Source organism: Lepeophtheirus salmonis, chromosome 7, assembly GCF_016086655.4.
Source record: "Lepeophtheirus salmonis chromosome 7, UVic_Lsal_1.4, whole genome shotgun sequence".
Taxonomy (NCBI): Eukaryota; Metazoa; Arthropoda; class Copepoda; order Siphonostomatoida; family Caligidae; genus Lepeophtheirus; species Lepeophtheirus salmonis.
The window spans coordinates 37,222,017-37,238,236 of NC_052137.2; the positions used below are offsets into that span (position 1 = coordinate 37,222,017).

The 16,220-nt window shown below is 29.0% G+C and overlaps 1 protein-coding gene across 6 annotated transcripts in view; it reads left to right on the forward strand.

The window, feature by feature from the left end:
• The window catches only part of LOC121122218 (uncharacterized), a 244,022-nt gene that overhangs the window by 52,166 nt on the left and 175,636 nt on the right, over nt 1-16,220 (forward strand). The window lies entirely within an intron of this gene.

A 16,220-nucleotide genomic window follows, 5' to 3' on the forward strand; every position in this document is an offset into this window, starting at 1 on the left:
GTAATCGTGACATTATTTGGTGGTTGATCCTTTTTTTCTTTTATTTGGCATTTGATTTATGCAAATACTTATCCTTGAAAATCAGATGATTAGGTCCCTATATTCATAGATATATTTGTATATATTTTGTCGCCTGGTCAGTCCATAAAATTAGGATCCTTTAATTAAATCTATACATATATTCATCCATGTGTGGAATTTTTAATTAGATTAAAATATAAATCAGCCCAATGTGATTGGTATGCATACAAGAACCCATGCAAAATTTCCTCATAAAATCCCATGATATGTAATATACTATACCCTTTTCAACATTCACTAGACCCCAAATTCATATGAATAAATAATTACGAATAATTATTCTATATCTTTGTCTACTCTTCATGAAAAAATGGGTTTAAATGAAGGTCCCCATGTTGCAATAACTATCTACATTTGTATGACTTAATTCCATCATCTTTTCGGCTTTTGTATTCTCCATAAGAGTAAAGGGAATTCAATTAAAGTAATAAAGATCTATGTCACTGAAAATGTCATATTCAAAAATTAATTTTTATTATCTTCACACAGTAATGATACATGTACATTAAATGTATCGTTAGGTTTTGAGTGCAATTAAAGGTACGCAATTAGGATCTTTGAGTGATGACACTTATTTTTTATCTACAAAAAGCTATCCTTAAATAGAGAACATGCACTTATTTAGTTGTATGGGTAAATAAGGAAATACTTGAATTTCAAGTGTTGAATCAGTTTACTTTGGGGTTTTTTTTCCTGCATGAGTCACAAGGCAGTTTAAGTTTCAAAATATGTAGAACAATGTCAAAAATAGATTTAAAGACAAAGGTTACTTTAATATCAATTTGTCCCTTCATAATAATGAAAGAAATGGATTTAAGCTCTCTATTTTTCTTTATTAAAAAAGGTTTATAATAATCTTTAAAAGAAACGAAATCCTTGTAGACACAAATTTTCAATATCATAGTAATTTTGCTTATATTTATTATATTGGGCATATATGTATAATAAATCTTGAGGATCATTGGAGCCTGGCCCTCCCATAACCTCCACATATGATGCTGTTTTCATAATATAATATGTGGGGGTTCGGTCAAAGAAAGGTGCGTGGGAACATTTTATAGGTACAATTTACAATTTTTAAGGACACATAGTCTTTATTTTTACATTTAAACGCAAAACACCCGATAACTTATACTCAATGCCCCCTTTTCCCTAAAAGCAGCACTGCAATGAATGTCAATCATATTTTCGCTATGATAAATATGGGTTTTGGTTCATAAACATTGCGTAAAGAGAATTTTCTCTACGTATATGAGTTTCTAATGGTCATTTTCGTTTTTACAAGTGGGTTATAAATTAGATTTAAAGTAGATCATTATAGATTTGGCAGTTTATGCATCAACACAGTTGACTCTTGTAGATGCTATTCTTTTATCTCTCAAAAAATAAATACAACAATTCGTAATCAACCTCAATTTATTTATGGCTTTAGGATGATGATATATCCATTTACTCTCATAGTTATCTACGTTTATTGAATATTCTTCTCATGTGTTCCCTACCTGACCCATCCTTTGAGGATACCATCCGATGATTTTTTATGCCTTTAAAAAAAATAAAAATATTAAAGGGCAGAGTAATTGTAATTATTCATTATGAGTCAAGTATAAATAAAAAACATTTAAAATAATTCCAATCATTTTCAAAATAATGTATGTATGTATTTTAAGAGACAAAGAAGCACTGTTAAGGATAATGATACGTTGATAATGACGACTGTTGTTACAGTTCTGTAATTAGTTTGCGGTTCCGTATTAACCATGAAAGAGCTTATTTAGTAAGAAAAAAAATGTGAAACTCTATTCAACATCCATAGTCATACATAATTATATCTCCAATCATTACTACCTATCTAATTACTATAAGTAGGGTTCTCGTCATGTGCAGTAATTAATTGAAAGAAAAAAAACAGATGATCAATAAATGGTCTAAATTATATTAACTATATAGAGTTTATAAGGATGAAACAAGAAACTGTTTATTTTGGATTATGATTGGTGTAGAAAAAATAAATCGATTTTGTTAAATATATATTTTTTTATTACATTAATATTTATCTCCTTGGCAATCAAGGCAGTGCTTATATGACGGTAAAAATCGACGATTTCCATTATTTAATTTACATATTCTACTATTCCCCCTGCATCTTTGGCTTCAATATTACCAAAACAGAACCGATAAAACCAAAAGTATGCATGATTGTCTGTTACAGTATCAAAACTATAAACACTATTCACATTTTTAGCTGCTAGGCTTACGTCTTGCCTTTATCGAAGAAAAATTATAAAATACTACGTATTTTCTCATTGCTGTTTTGATGTACCCTCAAACAATACTCCTTCAAACAATCACAAAACTGTCTAAAGAGACCATTTAAGTTCAAAATTTTATCTTTCTAGCCCTATCCAGCGTAAACCAATCCCACTTATACAACGTGATATACACATAAATAAAGCCTTTTATCGGATAATTAATAGATTTTTATATTACATTACTTTTTTTATGGCAAATGCTTTTCCATTGAAATGTCCAATAGATATTCCCTCCATTTTTTTTAGGTTCTAACAACGGCATTAATTGGTTTATGAATATATCAGATATAAGCAAAAAAAAAAAAAATAACCAAAAGAAAATATTAAGAACATATGCTTTACAATACTTTACAATTTTATTTGCTGTGCATGGATATGAGTGAACCTGACCTTTAGCACATTAAAGTCAATTATCCATAGAACAAATATGCATATTTTTCATTTAGTAGACCAATGAAAATAAAATAAGACTACAAACATTGAATGAAAGGTTATTCGGTCAGTATGAAAAAGATCATTGTTTTTTCTTAGCTTCCAATTAACCAGTCCAAGGATATAATAGTTATTACTGTTGAAACTCTGTCCGAGACGAATTTTTTTTTTCGGTTCAGTCATATGTGATTTTTTCTCGACTGATATTTTGTCCCTACTCAGGGTTGACTCCATGGACTTTAATTTATATTGTAGATATTGTAAAAATACATATATGTAGAACTAAATTAGTGGAAATTATAACAGTCCCAGACTATTCTAGAATTTTCACACAGAAACTCAAAACTATTATTTATATACAAATATAGTTAATACTGCATAAAACTGACATGCAAAAAAGACTAAATAGTACTAAAAATAATTTATAATGTATTTTTTCTATAAAATAATCAAAATCTATTTTTGATCTAAAATTTTAAAGCAAGAGTAAAAACAATTGAATTGATATTCTATTAAAATTAGTTTTCACAATGGCTGGTTCATTCATTTTGGGAATTTTTGTTTAAATTATTTACTTTGTTTTGATATACGAGTATATTAGTATATATTCTGTATATTAGTAGTGGAGTTCGGTCTGGAAATCATAGACCCGTCAAACAATAATTATTTTGTTACTTAATTTGGTCATACTTCGGTTAAGACTGATCTTGTAGTAAAATTTGGTCTACAAAATTAAGGTTTTTTTAGACAATACAAAAAAATTGGGCAGGGGTACCCATTAAAAAAAAAAAATTTGGTCCAGGGCTTTCAAACTGTGGATTGGACAAAAAACACACTGTAGATTGGTCAAGAAAAATATCAGTTAAGACCGAACCAGGAAAAAAATGTGGCCTCGGATCGACTCTCAAGGCTAGAAGGTGTATATGTACAAATTATTATTCTTTGCTAGATGGTAAAATTCGTATTTTTTGTAGAGACACAATGTTAAATCAATCATTTCATTTCATTTGTTAAACACGTCGTTAACTTTATTGTACCACACCGCCTTTCATACTAAAAAAAACCGGAAATATGGCCTAAAATCTTTTGGTATTTAGCCAATTCTCTAACAATTCTTCTCAACTATGGTTTTAATATTTAATAGTTGTTGAAAAGCGTTAACAAAATACCAATATCTAATTCAAACTAAACAAATCAACGATCACTGATTAGGCGTGAAAATAATCAGAAGCATTGGTAGTTGACAACAACTATTATTTTTGTGTTTGTGACATACTGCAGTGTAAAAAGTTGAGATTTAAAAAAAAAATACTTATACAACTCAGTTGTAATTTGTATGCCCGTCATTTATCTCATTCAGATTGAATTATCAGATATAATGAATCCCGAAAATTGAATAGAAGACGGTTGATAAAATATAATATATAAATTGAGGTATGCATTCATCTTAATTTATCCATGTCCTCCAGCTAGTCATGCAACATGCATCTGTTTCAAACATATATAGTATGTACAAGGTATCCGCTAAATGCAATATGGCCTCTTTTAATCCTTGACGCCAGGGGCACTTTTATATATTTATTATATTTATTCTAAGCATATTTGGTAGGTATCACATTGAACATTTTTTCCCCTTTGCATTATTTCCATGACAAGTTTTTCAAATGACCTTCTTAAATTTTTATTTGTTCCTCATCAATTTTATGTGCGCCAAATTTAATCCAACTGCTTGACCATATTTAGAGATTATTATTAAATATAAGATGATCGAGAGGGGGGAGGGGAAATCATTTCATCAAATGCAAAGTATAACAACTAAGAATTGCTTTGTGTTCCGTGTTCATATCAAAAGTAAGTTATATAGATACACGTTCTTCTACTAAAAATCTTTATGCATCGCAAGGCTGTGACTCTCATTGATGATTGTAAGAGGCTAGTTGGTGCAGGAGATTAGTTGGTGTTTTCAACAAGTTTTTAGGTGTTGTGCACTATAGAATAACCATTAACAGTCAAACTTGGTCTAATTATCACTTTTTTTAAGAAGTTTTCAAATGTAAAATTGTTTCATAGTAGAAAATTTGGTTTTAGTAAGAGTCAACTACTCTAAGCAGTCGTTTTTTTAGTTCATCTTGCCTAACTGCTCAGTACAAGTTTGAATGTGCTGAGTACATACATACAATATGGAAAATGTGATTCATTTTCAGAATTTACACTCCAAAAGTAATTTGGTCTTTGTTCATAAATGATCTTTTGAAACTCAAGTATTAGTTTGAATTTGTAAACCCTTTAATTTAAGGAAATATAATTATTTGTAGTTCATTTAATTACTAAGTTGAATTCATTGGCTGAGTATTCAGTAATATATTAGTGTTTGAAGTCATAGAGCAAATCATTAATTAAGATTTAGCCCTAAGGAAATATGCAATAATAACTTAGACAAATTTCCTTATTTATGGAACTAAACGATTAAATAATTATGTAAAAAATTTAAGGAAAAAAATAGGAAAACTTCATACCTTTATACGAACAAACTCCCTTTTTCATGACTAAAAATCCTTTCAAATTAATGTAAATGACTGTAAATAATAATGATTCTCTCTTTTACTTGCTTCAACATCATTTATAGTTTGCAAGTGATAGGAGGTTGAGGATATTTAGTTACCTTGTTAATTATATTGTTGTACATATAGTTTAATATCAAAAACAAAAGGAAGCCTTGAAATATAAAGCAAAAAAAATATAAAATTGATTGCATCTTGGAATTTTTGTTCAAGTGATGTTTGACATCCCTTTTTTCTCCTTTGTGTTGTCTATCAATAAGAAAAATAACAATAGTTTTCTTATTCAGGCCAAATATATATACATATATTATCTGTCCATTTTCCCATTCATTCTGCAGAATTTGTAATGGCCATATTGCATGGAATTTGTCCATAATGCATTGGACTTGATTATTCACCTTTTATAGGAAGTTGCATCTTCCTACTCAAAAAAATAGTTTTTCTTCCTGAAATTCATTGATTCACTTCAAAAAAATACAATTAGAAGGATTTCACTTTGTTAGTAAAATACATATTTTTATGTTATCTTTGACCTTCACGAAGAAAATGCGAAGAAATGACCATTTATTGGTTTTTATTCAGCTAACATTTTAGAAATATCCATAAGAAGGGGTGACCGAGACTTGTGGACCTAACCAGCCATCAAGGTAGAAAAAAAGATCCTTAGTTATTCAGTTCAGTCTTAGGACCGTTGATATCGATCCTTAAGACTGTTGCTCCTTGTAATCGGTCTTTAACTCTCGGTACTTGGAATTATCCATACAAATGTCGATGGTTTATTAAGAGGGTTTGACACATGAGATGGGTTTGATTTACAACTTTTTTCGTATTTGGATTACGGCTATTGTGAAAAGATGTCATATAGGTAATATAATAATTACCGATGGAAATTTGCTAATCTGCGTATGCATGCATCCTCTTTTTACACTTCTAGAAAGGAAATATACCAATTTTTGTATCTTATTCTCTCTTTTTGCTCCATTAGTAATGTTATTTATAGATTAGATTTATGTGTATAATAATTAATTTATGATAAATAATGATTAATGATGTATTTTATTATTTATGGAAGAAATAAATGATTGTTCTCTTCTTTCAAACTTTCAACTAGATGTGCCTATGCTACTCGTGAACTCGAAGAACAATGAAATTTTGTGTAGATAATTTCCATACCATATTACAAAAAAAAAATCCGGATGAACTGTTATCTAAATTCGAAAAAAGAAACCGCCCTACTGCACATATCTTGCAGAAAGCTTACTATCTTATGGGAGATACATTATAATACGAACAAATTATATTTTTACTTATTATATAGTTTATTATATTATATGAAACGGAAAATTAAGAAAAGGAAAAATACCCTCATTGACGTAGCATGGATCGATTTTACCTTCTTCAAGGGCCAACAAGTGGTGTAGTACTAGACTCAACTGCACTGTGGTCCTTGGTCCTATAGAAGAACTGACATACAACTAGTTGTCAGGCATATTGACATAGTTTTACTCATAAGGTTCACATTTTGACTGTTTATATTTATGATCATTTTAGACTACTCCTGTGATATCTCACCTATTTTTGGATTGATATTTCCTTGACCTTCAACAAAATCAAAATCTTCTCTCACTTCACATTAGGATTTCTACAGATTATTAGTACTCTTATGTGAGTGGGGACCCCAAACCCATTTGTGATATGTTAGCTATATTTTCTATTCAATATTTCTTCCTTCACAAGGAATAACAGCCTTGGCACGTCGGCAAACATCTTTGCAGCTCTTAACTATAAAAGGCATGTCCATGGATCACCATGCTATCATGATGGCTGCTGGGAGCATCTAACTGCAAAGTCTATAAATTTGAGGTCAAGGCTGCAGGAGAGCCTCAACAGCCAAAAAGGCTGTTGAGGCAAAACTTTTTTTTTTTTAAGTATTGTACCCTTTCAATGGTCAGATGAAGTTTCACAAATTAAGTATAAGTAAACATTTGCTCTATCTGACATAAGAATCTTCTTTGAAAAGTCAATATACATAATGTAAATATCATTCTCTTGGAATGACCGAGCCGTGAATCCTCGCACATTGAGATCAAAAATTTGTTTATTTTTGTTTTAGCTGTAATTTGTTGCATAATGAAACCTCGAAAACAAAAATAATGGAGATAAAATCCTTATTAAATGCTACTGCAAGTGGGTCTCTACTCTATATATATAAATGGGGATTAAAACTGACCTCGATGAATATATAAAGGACATGGTAACCAAGCCTTAGGACTTTTACAATAGTTTTTACCACCTCTGGGCTTTTCAACAGGGATGAGAAAATGTAGTTCTAAAATAAAGGATAATCCGCTGATGCAAAAGGGTGTATGAATCCTATTCGATACAACACTGTTTTAGCATAGGGTTTTAAATTATTTCCTTGATTTCATATTGGAGAATTAATGAACATTTGTGTACTACACATCCACTGCTGTTTTTGAAAATGAAGGAATGACTCAGTATTTTTTTCCTTCAAATGTATTCCCACAATTCATTAAGAATAAATAGTGAATACTATTATTATTTTAATGTGTATTTTTTACGCAAACCCCAAGTAAATAGATCCATATTTGAACCATGCGCGGGTGTCAAAAATAAAAGACGCCTTAATATTTACATAAAACCACATTATATTATGTGAGCTTTAAATTGAAGCCGAAAAGCAGATGCTACAGATAAGGGATCCAGGACAATAAGGGAATCAAGATTTGATGACTATATACAATATGTGCTGCGTCAGCATTCAAATAATCTTGAACAAAAATCAAGAATAAAAATCCAATTTTATTTTTTTTAACTTCATATATACATACATACAGCCTAATATTTGAAGATATATTTGAGTTAGTTATAGGCCTCGAATTCAAATTTGTGGAATAAGTTAAGATACGGAAGAATTTAAACTATAGCCTATAACCTTTATTTGATATAAGAGACTTATGTTGTCTCAAATATGGCCTCTTTTATGCAGAATCAATCAATTTATTTTTCTTTTATTGTAAGGATCAGTTTTGGCCAATTTAAGAGGAGCTTGCACCACACATAAGGTCAATTAATTGATAGAAACTGACGGCAATTTGTCGAAGAATACAAGTGTCCTCCACTCTCCATTTTTATAAAATTTATTATAGCTTGTTTTTTCGTTGACGGTCCACATATAATAAGTACCTACTCATGGTAACTTTCTCCCCAGTTTTAACCGTTTATAAATCATACTTAATTGACATCTTTCAACTTTTATAAACTATGGTATTATAATAAAATTGAAGGCGATTCAATTTTCGTGATAGTGCGTATTGCATCATTACTTATCCCCCTTTCTCCAGGGAACTTGATTATTTGATGGTTATTTTCTTTGACTTGTATTAATGATGCATTCAAGTAAGTTTTTTTTGGTTTTTTTTTTATCTTTCTCCATTATGATAAATTAATTTATTTATGAAAATATTTTAATCATGTATTTAGGTAAACCTATACATTATTCTTTTGATTCAAACTTAATTAAAACATTTTTGTGAATAATATTTAAAATCTTGTTCCTTTGAAAAATCTTAGAGAAAGATTACATCTACTCCATCTAACCTAGGAATATAGTGTTAAGTCCATAAACGTAAAGTATATGTCTTTCTCTAAGAATGACCGGAGCGTGAACCTACGGCCATTGAGTTCAAGAGAATAATTTCTTTCGAGCTCGTTGTCTATGTGCTAAGTCTAACCAATTAAAGGAACATTAAAAAAACAGATAATTCTAAATGCAAAAACCCATATACGTATCTTACTCAGAATCAAAAATATTCAATTAGAGGTCTTCAATTATAGTCACAATATGAATTTTCCTATAATTTCCCAATGAATTCACAAAAAAAAAAAAAAAAAAAAAAAAAAAAAAAAAAGATTGTAAGATACTGTGAAGACATCGTCACTTTTCAAAGAAACATTGTCGACTCTTTTCTCTCCTCCCTTTTAATGCTTAATAGATGGTGTAGTTGTTAGTGAATAAAACTTACTTATTCTCCCGTCATTTGACAGAAAAGTTAATTATATTAAAGGGATATTTTCTTACAATCGTTCAGTTTTATTATTTTTTACTTCACTTGTCAAAGGTGATAAGTTCGTTTTTGGTGTTGGAGGCAGTTCGGTTGGTTTGTCGTTCGATCGCGCCCTGCACAAAAAAAATCTATCGGATTAATATCTGGCAAATTTGGATGTCAAAAGTCCGGTGAGATGAATTCGTCAAAATTGTCTTCGAGCTATTTGACCTCATCCCGCATTGTTATTGCCTCAAAATCCCCTTTAGAGTCCTGAAATCCCCTCTTCATCTTACGAACGAACGTCTCACTCAGTCCCAGAGTTCGAGGAATTGTTATATTGTCGCTCCGGGTGCGGATTCCAAGGAGGGTTGTCCGGATTTCAAGGAGGGATATGTGCCTTTTTCAAATATGTAGAGTGTTATCACAGCTTGCAATTCCTACTATACATACATATTTTTTTAATATATCACCCCTTAAGTAAAATTTATTTATACAGTTATACTTTTAATGCAAAATTTCTTAAATATATATAAAGTAATCATTATATACAATCTTTTTACATAAATTAAAAACTACACATAGTGCCTTTCTACATATATGGTACGTCAGCATAAAAACAATCTTGAACACAAATAAAAGAAAAAGGAGAAAATTCATATCTATTTGTTTTCTTCGTATATCCATACAGGTAAATATTTCATAGACTTGTAAAAGTCAATTATAGGCTTCTTATTCAAAATTGTGGGATGATTGAAATTACCCAAGATGATTCACTTTAGTTTAAAACCTATATTTGATTTAAGATACTTATATTGGCACCGATATTACTCCTTTCGTATAAAATCAATCAATTTATCATTACTTTATTATAATAATCAGTTTTGGGCACTTTAAGTGAAATTTGCAGCATGCCTAAAGGGCTAATAACTTGTTTATAGATATTGGCAATAATTTGTCAAAGGATACAAATATAATCGATATCGAATTTTGTGAAAATCCTTCTGGCTTGCTTTTTTGTTGACGGGCCACATATAAAGAACGACATGTACAATGGAATTTTTCAAACCTTCAAATTTTATTTTGCTTTCTTTTCATGGGGCATGCTATGGGTTGAAAATGAGCTAATATTCATATTTATAGGTTTCTCCCACATTACTTGAGTCCTATCATAAACCACCATTACTATGTTATGTTTGTAGGTATGAAAGTATTTACAAATAGGACCCAGACTACGAGTAGAAATTAATTAATTAATTATTGGACAAATGATTTCGAACATTTATTTAGGTTGAAATAATATTCTAGGTATTTTTCTCTCAGGATTTTTGGGGCCTTACATCTACTGGAAATCCTGCATTTAATTACACTCTGCAACAGAATTTTCCCCCGTTGGCTAAAACCCAAATTTATTATTGATATTTAAAGACATAGAATACGAAAATGACCATGTCAATTTTTAGTAGCAGTAGGTTTGGCCTTCACTTTTTTTTTTAAATCATGATATTTTAGAATAGTTTTGAAACAGAGCCACATTTTGAAATGAAATAACTATATAGATGAGAATTAAAAGTAATAACGAGACTTGGGATTTTTAAAGGATTTTTTTGGACAAATGAATACAAACTAAATACATAAATAAATACAAAGTGTTGCACTTTTTATTTATCATTTTTTTTATTTGCTAGATTATAATGACAAATCAAGATTTGGAAAAAAAAAATTATCCTTTGTTGCAAGATTCAAAGGGGATTATTCAACAGTCAATTTTGCGTCAAATTTCTCCTTCCTATCATTGCTGTTGTCATAATCAGACTCCTTCACATATCCGAACATGTAATCATAAATCTGATTGCATCATAAACATAGTTGTACCTCCAAAAAGAGAGCCTAAGGAAGGAAGGTTTTTGCAGGTGAACTTTCTATCGAAAAATATCATCAAAGAATCATTAAAAGCTGTTGTTTAATCTAACTAGAATCCAGATTTTCTCTTTTTTATTTCATACCAGTTTAGAAAATGAGAAATTTTTACACAAAAGAAAGTTATTTTGTCAAAACAGGCCAAAGTGAGCATTTTTTTTAAGCGATTGAGCAATGGCTTACAAATCCTATAGTAATAACTATTGATAAAACCAATCCAGCATTCAAAAGATAAATTATTTATTAAGATATATCGAATACATTTCCTACAAAATATGTTTAATCATACGCAAATGAAATAAATGAAAGATCATATATGGAAACTGATATTCTTTATGTCTCATATTTTACAAAATATTTACATGGATTCCGGTGATGATCAAGAAGACTAGGAGTTCACAGGTAGGGTTCTACATTTTACAATTATACAACCAACAGCTCCACCAAAAGGCTAGCTTGTTAATCCCTTACTATTTTTTTCGGGCGGATCGGGTTACAGAATTCGAAAAAGCGGGACTCACAGGATAAACAACCTGTATAAAAATTAGTGATATTCCTAAAAATATTAGTAGAGCTAGCTAGAAATTTTAACTTTCTTCTGAAACTATAAAAATAATTCTTAAATTACATGGTACTTTGTAATTACTAAAAGTATCCCGCGTAAAGATCATTTTCGGGGGAAATGAGAAACCTTTGAGTATTCCTAAATAAATAAAAATTTGTTTATAGCATATGCTATCTACGAAATGTTGAGTTGAAAATACATTAGAGTGTCAAAATAAAAATTATGTCTCCTAATAAAATAAATTTGCAATGGAGCAAATTCAAAATTCATCAACAAAGTTCTATCGTAATAAAACAGAGTATAGGGTTTTATTATGTCTTATGAGAGAGAATAAAAAAGAGTGAACATCTCATCATATTATGCAAACTTCATTACTATGAAATTGCAAGTATTACTGTTTGTCGTTTGTTAATTATACAAGAGATTTAGACAACTCATTTATCTATGCAAGTCGAAGTGCAAATCGGATTTGCAATTTATGAACCCTTCCAAATGTGATTTATATATGTATATGTCGTGTACATACTACAATTTTGTAGGAAATGCAATTCATATAATTAAAATTGTATTATGTGGCATTTGTATTGGTTGCAATCGAAAAATAAGATGAATAATTTTGCAGGAAGAATTTAGAGTAATTGTGATGAGGATAATGAAACTATTGAATATTTGTTAGGTAACTAAAATATTAATGGTGTAATTTTTAACTCATTGATGAAAATTACTAATTCATACGTAATCAGTGGGGCATTATAAAGTTCAAATGTCCACAGTGACATTACTCATAAATCTATATTAACAAAGCAAGGTTTGCCTATATTTCGAGGCCTCATCCTTCAATTTGTAGCAAGGAGTGTGTGTAGTTAAAGCTCAGCATGTTTCATTAAAAAAGAAAAGAAAAGGGGATACACGTATTTTGTCCGTCTCTTTGGCAACGTCTAATAACTCCAAGCATTGCCGGTTTCTTCTACTAGTTCATATTGAAGTAATTTTAACAGATCAAAACTATATAAGAGCCTAATGAATATATTTTTGGTGTTATAGTTAAATAGAGCATTGTAATTTGTGCATATCATACTGCCTTATTTAATTAAAGAATACCACTCATTTTAATTATCAAAATAAGCATAGATTGAAGCAGTAATTTAATTCGGATATGAATTTTTTTATCCGAATTGATAAAAGTGTATATATTTTAATTAGATATATACTGTCCTATAAAATACATACTAATTAGTAATTTTTATTAGAAGAGTTATTATATTTAAAATGTGGGCCCTAAACATAAAAGCGAGCTAAAAGCTGGTTTTTTTTTCTTCATTGAGTATGGATTAAATTTGTATTCTGTGATAAACTATCATCAATTTCTATCTAGAAATTAATCTTAATAACTCTTTAGATGTCCTGCAAATTGAACTTAAGTCCATCATTATAATAAATGCCATATTTTTATTTGTAAGGTCACATCAGACCCAATATCAAGGACGCCCGTAGAGAGCTGAAGTCTTTTACAAAAAAAATACAGGATTTATTTTCTTTTTTCTAGAAAATTTAATATTCAAAAAATAAATTCTAAAATTTTAATATTTGAATTTTAACCTTATCTTTAAAAGAAAAACTTCCAAAAAACTTATTTTCTAAAAATTTTCCAAAAAAATTTATTTTTTGTGAATAGCTACGGGTTTTTGATTTTTGTTTTCAATTTTTTTCTTTCTGTCAATAGCTGAGGAATTTTGAAAATTCTCGATAAAACATTTCATATTTTTTACCAAGAAAATAAATTTTCTGCAAACAGTTATGGATTTTTGAAATTTTTTAACAAAAAAATTTAATATATGATATATAATTTTTTTCCACAAAATTTTATTTTTTCTAAATAGCTGTCGATTTTTTAAACTTTTTGAGAATAGCTACGGATTTTTGAATCTTTTTTCCAAACAAATTAAATTTTTCTAATTTTTTTCTACAAAATTTTTTTTTTTTTTTTTTCAGATCGCCCTACCCCCCTTAAATCCTGCAGACGGTCCTGAATATAGGTCTTTTAAATCAAATAAAGGTTCTACACAGTAACTCACATTCTTGGGTATCTTAATCTGTATGTATATAAAAAGTCAATAAGTAAATTTGGATTTTCTTTCCAATCTTGTTGATTTTTGTTCAAAATTACTTTTGAGTTGACGCATCAACGATATGTGTGATATACTGAAAGTTCCATCATTATTTTATATATATAATAAAATATGCTTTGATCAATACATAACTCATTTAAAAATCCTCTCCTTTTATTTTTCGATTGAAATCCGTACAAAATACAACTTGTACACGGGTTAGTTTAAATAAATTCTTCCTGGTATAATTTTGGTTGCTACTTATAGCCATAAAATACCAAGTAAATACTTAGAGACGTATCTATATACATATGTTGAGTTTTTGGGCTTATGCTTTTAAAGTCACAGGAGCAAAGATGGGGGAGGAAAGAGTCGACTGTAGGCGGGGATAATATTTAGACTTTATCTAATTTTTCTGTGTGTATATCTGTTCATGTATATACACACACAATATATGCTTACGATCAAAAGGCTTTATAATATATGATTAACTCCTGCTGTATCATTCCCATTACAAATATGTATATTTTGACTTCAGCTCCAATTGTGTAATCATTATGTAAGTACATACATACATAAATAATATGTAATAAGAGTATGTGCTGGTGAGGCCTTCATGCCTGATATTTATGTACATCATTGTGTCAATAATAACTATCATGATAATAATTTACAGCCTACATCCATACCAGGCATCATGACACATTAGTTATGCCATTCAATTATTAAATAATTATTAATTAGTATGTATATTTCTTATACGGAAACATACAATGAACACAAATTGAGTGTTAACTCAAAGGGGGCTTACAATACGTGGTTATCTTAATTTTTAGAGCTCTATGACCTGCTATAGGTGGGGCCGCAGAAGGTGGGATGGACCGGGCAGTACCCTTCCCCCCAAATATCCAAATTTCCAGAAAAATGAATTCTTAAAAAATAAATAATAATTTTTTTTTTTGTAAATAGGGCTAGATTTTGGGATTTTTTTTTTCCAAAAAATTTAATATATAAAATCTATTTATCCAAAAAATTTAATATTGAAAATTTGTTTTTCCAAAACATCTAATATTTGAAATTTCTTTTTCAAAGAAATTTAATATTTCAAATTTGTTTTTCAAAATATTTAATATTTCATTTTTTTTTTCTAAATAAATTAATTTTTAGAAAACAGCTGTCCATTTATTCCAAAAGTGGAATTTTATGTGAATAGCTATGGGTCTTGAGTTTTTTCCAAAAAATTTTATATTTGAAATTTTTTTATCCAAAAAATTAAATATTGAAAATTTGTTTTTCCAAAAAATTTAATATTTAATTTTTTTTTCTAAAAAATTTAATTTTTTGAAAACAGCTGTACGTTTATTCCAAAAAATGAAATTTTATGTGAATAGCTACAGAGTTGGAATTTTTCCCAAAAAATTTAATATTAGATATTTGTTTTTCCAAAAAATAAAAAAATAAAGTATTAATTTTTTGAAAACAGCTATAGATTTTTGAAGTTTTTTTTTCCAAAAATGGATTTTTTTGTGAATAACTAGACATTTTTGGATTGTTTCTTCACCAAAAATTTTAATTTTTCATTTTTTTTCGAAAAAATCCAATTTTTATTGATTATTGAATTTTTTTGGGGAATAGGGATTTTTAAATTTTTCTAAAAAATATATGACATTGCAACCATTACAATTTTAAGAAGGTAGTTTTGAAGAAGTGTCCGAAAATACAAGGAACTATTGATTTTACAATTTCTCCCCTTAAGACACCTAATTATGATATTGGAAAATAAGCATGTTCTCTTGGGGAAAATAGAATGAAAATTGACGCTACAATTACAGATATTTGGCAAATGATTTACTCAAAGAGCTGTAATAAAGAAATCGTGGAACATGCAATTAAATATTTGGAGGTTATATTCAAAACTTTTAAAATAGAGGTTATATGAAAGTCTTCAAAATGTAATGGGTAGATGATTAGAGTTTTAGTTGGAAATGTATTTTATTTATTTTTTTGTTGACAGTATCATTGTTGTGAATAATAAGGATGAAATATATGAGCTCCTTGAAAGTTAATAAGTGGATTCCGAATAAACGCATAACTCTTCATAAAACTTTATAAATGACAACTAATTAAACCAACTGGAGATATGAAGGAAGTAACATGTAGTCTTAGAATGTTAT